We start from the raw sequence: 6,296 nt of genomic DNA on the forward strand, positions 1-6,296 counted from the left end.
TTTATTTAGAAGAGCAATTGCATATTTCAATACCGCGTCTCTTATATCATGCTGGGGATGACAACTTGGCTTAAGTGGTATAAGGGATAGGTTTGGCATTTTTGGCACCGTTACTAGATTTAGAGAACTTAGTCTACTTTTGGTAATGATGTTAAGAATACCCAACAAGCATTTTTGGCGCCGTTGCCGGGGAAGGTTGATTACTAATCAAGAATGGAATAAAGGATTTTGAGTTATCATTTGCATCACTAATATGATTGAGCTTATCTATTCTCTCATACAATTTTACCCCGATATTTTTGTATTTTATCTTATGCAGGGGAATGTATGAATAGAAGACATCTTCCAGGAAATTTTGTTGATAATCCCGAAGCATTATTCAAGAAGACGAGAGCCAAGCTCAAGAAGAGATCATCAACACTTCAGCAAGAAGCTTCATCCAATCAAGAAAATCACCGGAACTTGTCTTCAGAGTTCGAGGCCATGGCGAACAAATCAATCCGCGAGTTCTCAGCTCCCACTACGGACAACATCCGCACTGGACCTGCTGCAGAGATCGATGGCAACTTTGATCTCAAGCCTAGACTTATCAACATGGTGCAATCCAACCAGTTCTGCAGGAAGGCACACGAAGATGCTAATGCTCATTTACAACACTTCCTGGAGATATGCAACACATTCACCATATCAGGAGTTTCCAAAGATGCTATACTACTTCGCCTCTTCCCATTCTCACTGTTAGGAAGAGCGAAGCAGTGGTTCTACGCTACAAAGGAGAAGAATACTACGTGGGCACTCTGCTCAACAAACTTCCTGGCTAAGTTCTTTCCCATGGGCAAGACCAATGCTCTCCGTGGGAAGATTATAAGTTTTCAGTAACAAAATGATGAATCTGTTCCAGAAGCATGGGAGCGCTTTCAAGACTATATCCTAGAATGTCCCCATCATGGAATGGAGAGTTGGCTATTGATGCAGACATTTTATCATGGGTTCGGCAACAGTGCCCGAGAGACCATGGATGCTGCAGCTGGAGGAGCATTCTTATCACTTACTATACCACAAGCCACAGCTCTTGTGGAGAAGATGGCGTCCAATCAAAGCTGGAATGAAGAGAGGACCCAGACACGCAAGAGAGGTGGAGGTATGCATCAGCTCAAGGAGGTAGACATGCTATCTGCAAAGCTAGACCTGCTCATGGAGAAGCTCGACGATAGAGCTGGAGATAAGAAGGAAGTTATGCACATATACGACTCTCACATGACTTGTGAGGAGTGTGGAGACACTGGACACTCAGGCAACCACTGCCCTGAGATACTTGAGGATGTGAACTACATCAACAACAACAACAACTACTACAACCGTCCTCAACAAAATCAAGGTTGGAATCAACAGAGGCCTAACTACTCAGGTAATTATCAAGGTAACAGTTCTTACAATAATAATAATAATTTTCTACCTCTGAGAGAGTTAGTGTCTAATCAAGGAAAGCTAATGGATAACCTATCTAAGAAATTGGCATCCAATGATAAAATGCTAGAAAATATAAATAATAGAATGGATAATTTCTCTACTGCCATCAAGAATCAAATTAGCTTTAATAAAATGATTGAATCCCAGTTAAATCAAATAGCTGCTGCTGTTCCTACTACTAACCCCGGTATACCATCACAACCGGAAGGATTAGAATCTGCAAATCTTGTAGACATGTTTGATGCAGGTAATAATTGGAGTAACCCCGTCACTGATTTCTCTACTGACCTTCTGCCGGTCAAGAGAGGCGATCCAGGACGCCCCGTCATCCCGATCTCCATCGGCATGGTGGACGTCCCAGAAGCACTCTGTGACTTTGGCTCCAGTGTCAACATTATACCCAGGGTACTCTATGAGAAATTCTTTACATATCCTTTATTAGAAACAACCATGTGTTTGCAGTTTGCAGATCAGACGATAACTTTTCCAAAAGGAATAGTGAAGAACCTTTGTGTTCGAGTTGGTACCTTGTATGCCCCAGCAGACTTCGTAGTGGTAGAGACCGGAAATGATGAGAGAGCACCTATCATCTTAGGGAGGCCATTATTGAACACCATGGGAGCTATCATCTACGCCAGTGCTGCCAAGATCAGTTTCTACGTCAAAGGGAGGAAGGAGACATTTTTCTTCAAGAATAAGACTACACAAATTCCAGATCAATCCAGACGTGAATCAAGGAAGAGGACCAACAGGAGAAACAGGAACAAGCAAGTGTGGACCGAGTCAGCTAAGATGGTCACTGTAGTTCATGGAGGCCAAGATCACCAACTTAAGTCACCGCTTTTGACCAAGAAGGACGACCCAGGAATGTCAAGCATCTACTGCTCCATAAATGGATACAACTTCTACAAGGCAACTTGTGACACCGGATCGGGCGTCAACATAATGGCCGCAGTCACCTATCGGCTCTTGTTCGGAACCATGCCACTAAGACCAACATACATTCAGCTCCAGATGGCAGATCAGACATTTCGAGAAGTTAAAGGAACAGTATCTGATGTCCCAGTCAAAATAGACGATCATTTTGTCTACACAGACTTTCAGGTTATTGACATGGGAGAAGACGAATACAATCCACCCATCATCCTTGGAAGACCATTCCTCAGCGCCGTTAAAGCAATTATCTACATTGGAACTGGAGAAGTCCATATGCACTTCCCCTCAGAGAAGGTACGCCGTTATTTTACTGACCCTAACTATATCATTGAAGAATCTAAGCAGGTAAGAAAGCGACGCAACCGTAACCAGAGGAGGCAGATCATCAAGGACGGATGGGCAGACTATGAAGGAGAAGTGACAAGGTCAGAAGACGTAGAGTTTAAACAGAATTATCCAGAGGAGATCGAAGCACCGAGTCAGGTATGGAAAATGAAGATAACTATACATGAAGAGGAGGCGCCGCCGGAAGTACCGACTACGCCACCCAACGAACCTCAGGACAATTGAGAAAATGGAGAGTCCCGTTCGGAGGACATAAAAACACCGAACACCTTGCCAAGAGGTAAACTTGGTAGTTATTCTTTCCCTTTCAATTATTTCAAATAGTTTACTTAGTTAATCATGTTCATATTATCCTAAAAAGAAAATAAAAATGTGAAAACAGTAAGCCCCATGTGAGTATACGAGTGGCATAAAACCTATAAGTACATTCACTGTGGTGGCATAAAAATAAAATAAAAATTTCTTTTCTGCTTTATAAAATAAAAATATAAAAACAGGGAGTAATAATTATTAAGGAGTCTCAACATGATAAAGGCTAGATATTTATGTTAACACTTAATCAAGTTCCACAAGCTTTGTTGTCTATTTGAGCTCCACAGAATCTAAGAATCAAGAAGACTAGCAGACGGAGGACATTCTAATCGCTGTCAGAATGCTGCTGACTTTCAAATACACCTCAGTCGCCTGCTAGCTACATCAAGGGAAATTACGTCAAAATTCAGCTTGGGGGAGAGCACCCCCATTTATCCCGATAAGTATTTCTATCTATCTTTATACTTATATTATTTTAGAATATAAATATACATAACTATGAGAAACCAAATAAAGATTTCATGCTTCTATATATACATATCTTTTGCTTAGTATGTTTAATAAATAAATAAAGTGGCTATGCTAATCTGTATCTAAATAAAACTTAAGCATGGATATGATGAATAGTTGCCCTGCCTAATTTGAACATTTTAAGTTCTCTCTCAAGTTTAGACATAACTGTTATAATTTAAGGCTTGCTCTAGACCTAAACTTGTGGGATGAAAACTTGATCTGAAGTCTAAGTTGTTAACGGATACGATATGGGAAGGTTGAGCTGCTGTTTATCTGTTCCTAGAGATGCTAGAATTCTGGAGAATTTATCTTTGAAAATCTTTAAAATGTTGCATGATGAGTTCCTGTATGATGAGAGTTTTAAATTCCTACCACAGCCATATATACATGCTTGCTAGACTTTGAGCCACACATTTACTATTTACTGCTTATGAGCATTGAGTGTGGTCAAGCTGTGTAGACCCTTAGGAGCTTGTCATGTGGTTAAATCAAGATTTCACTTGCACGTTCGCTCATATATGCTACTTCTACTCCGGAAGTACCATCCACATATATCCACCAATTTCCATCTTCACAATCACCAAAAAATATTCTACACCTAATCCGGGTGAGAATAGCCAAAAATATTTCTGTTTTCCCTTGTGAAATAAATGCTCAAGTTATCTTGTTACTACCACTTGCTATATTATCTCAAGAGATGAGTGCTCTAAAAAAAAGAAAAAGAGAAAAATATACGAGGAAATAAAAAGGAGCAAGTGTTTGGAACCTCGAAAGAAAAAAAAGTGAGACGAGAGGTAAAAATGGACAAGTGTCCGACAGTAGAATTAGGGGTACAAGATACCCGCCTGAGAGAAAAGAAAAAAATATAGAGCATCTCATTCTCCTCAAAAAGTTTCAAAAAGCAAGAAAGGTATGTATCCCCTCAAAGAGCAAAGTAGAATTAGACTTCCACCATTGTTATCACCATTATCACCATACACCATTCATTCGCTACACATGCACATCTTGATTTGGCTTATTGATTTGTTTCTTTAGATCCATGGTTTGACTATGCAATAAATGTCTTGTAAGTATGTATATTTTATCTCCCACCTATGAGCTCCAGATATTAAAGCCTTATTAGAATAGGGTGAGAGAGAAGATGATGTCACTATGCTTTATACCATAAATACTATATATATTGAGAGAAGGCATATACCATCACTGCCTTGGTAAGGATCCAGAAATACCACAAAAGAGAGATCTGAGAGAATGATACAAGGAATCTCTGAGTTTTATTTGAAAATCTGCAAAAACACCAGAGCTATAGCTGATCAAAAATAAGAGACATGGCACTTGGCTAGACTGTTTTATCTTTTAACTACTCAAGACAGAAGTGACAGTTACAAGTCCCATGGTGAAGGTAAAGTAACTAAGTTTTAAGTCTTGACAGTTTACTCTAACTCAGAGATGAGATCTTATTTAAAAAGCATGTGTACCGTCAATTCTTTTTAAAATATTGCAACAACTTATGATCCATAGCTGAGTCTATCCTTGCTCAGGGACGAGCAAGAGCTTGGGAGAGTTTGTTGACGGTCCTTAAGTATCAAATTTAATTATCAAATAAATAAAGAAAAGGATCCAAATGAAATCAACATCTAGACTTAGGGTTTTATCTGACAGAATTCCACGAGTTTTGGTGTTTGTCTATTTCTGCAGGGGTTATCAGGAAATAAGGAAGAAAGGCCCACACGTCGGGATTACATAGAGATATTAACGTGACGCGCAATTATCTTACATCTAGAAGACTCCAGAAGCCACGAGACCGAAGCGGAGGCGAAACGGGGCCTGACCATGGGCGCCCGCCCAGGTGATCAGGGCGCCCGCCCAGCTCCTGAGTCCAATTAGGACTCTACTTTGCGGGAGATTTCCACCGACCTAAAGGATGAATCTAAACCATACAATCTATTTCGGTTTGATCCAAAGGCCCATATTCACTTGAAGGGACTATAAAACCAGACCCCCTGGCCCCTGGAGGAGAGAGCCTCTTAACCCTAATTCATTATTCCTCAAGGGAGAAGAAGCCTCTGATCAAGATTAGAGCCACCACATCAATTAGACATCTAGATTAGCATAGCTACATAGGATTAGAGCTAGAAGGAGTCAATCTTCGATTGGTTTCCGGATCTGTCAAGAGGATTCTTGGTAATTCTCTAATTGTGCTTCTAATTGCTTTCTAGTTATCTTTGTTCTTCAATATTATGAATATGACTTTGTTCTATTTTAATATATTGCTTATGACTTTGCTCTACTTGCTTATATTCAAGATTATATTGTTCTTAGTTTATCATAGTTATGTACTTGGCTTAGTTAGATTCGATCTATATACATGCTTAGGATCGTATAGCGTTTATCCATCGGATCCATAGGTAAATGATAGATATTGTGTAGGCGTGGTGCTTATACCGTATTTATCTGCGATTGTACCCAATATGCCAGATCGTGGGGTGGTTCGGGATAGTGACAGCTTCATTGATTCTTATATAGTCCCCCTCTCGTGTATTGGGCTGGCAGAGCAACATTATTACAGGGGAGTGATTGCTATGTTTCTCATTTACCTTGTTAATATCACTATGCATGGGCGTAGTCTTGTCTCTCAATGATTGCTAAGTATGCTTGCACTAACTATGATAATGCTAGACTATATAGTTGAGAATAACTTAGGAAATATTCTTGTAGTT

Source organism: Sorghum bicolor, chromosome 1 (genome assembly GCF_000003195.3).
Source record: "Sorghum bicolor cultivar BTx623 chromosome 1, Sorghum_bicolor_NCBIv3, whole genome shotgun sequence".
Classification (NCBI taxonomy): Eukaryota; Viridiplantae; Streptophyta; class Magnoliopsida; order Poales; family Poaceae; genus Sorghum; species Sorghum bicolor.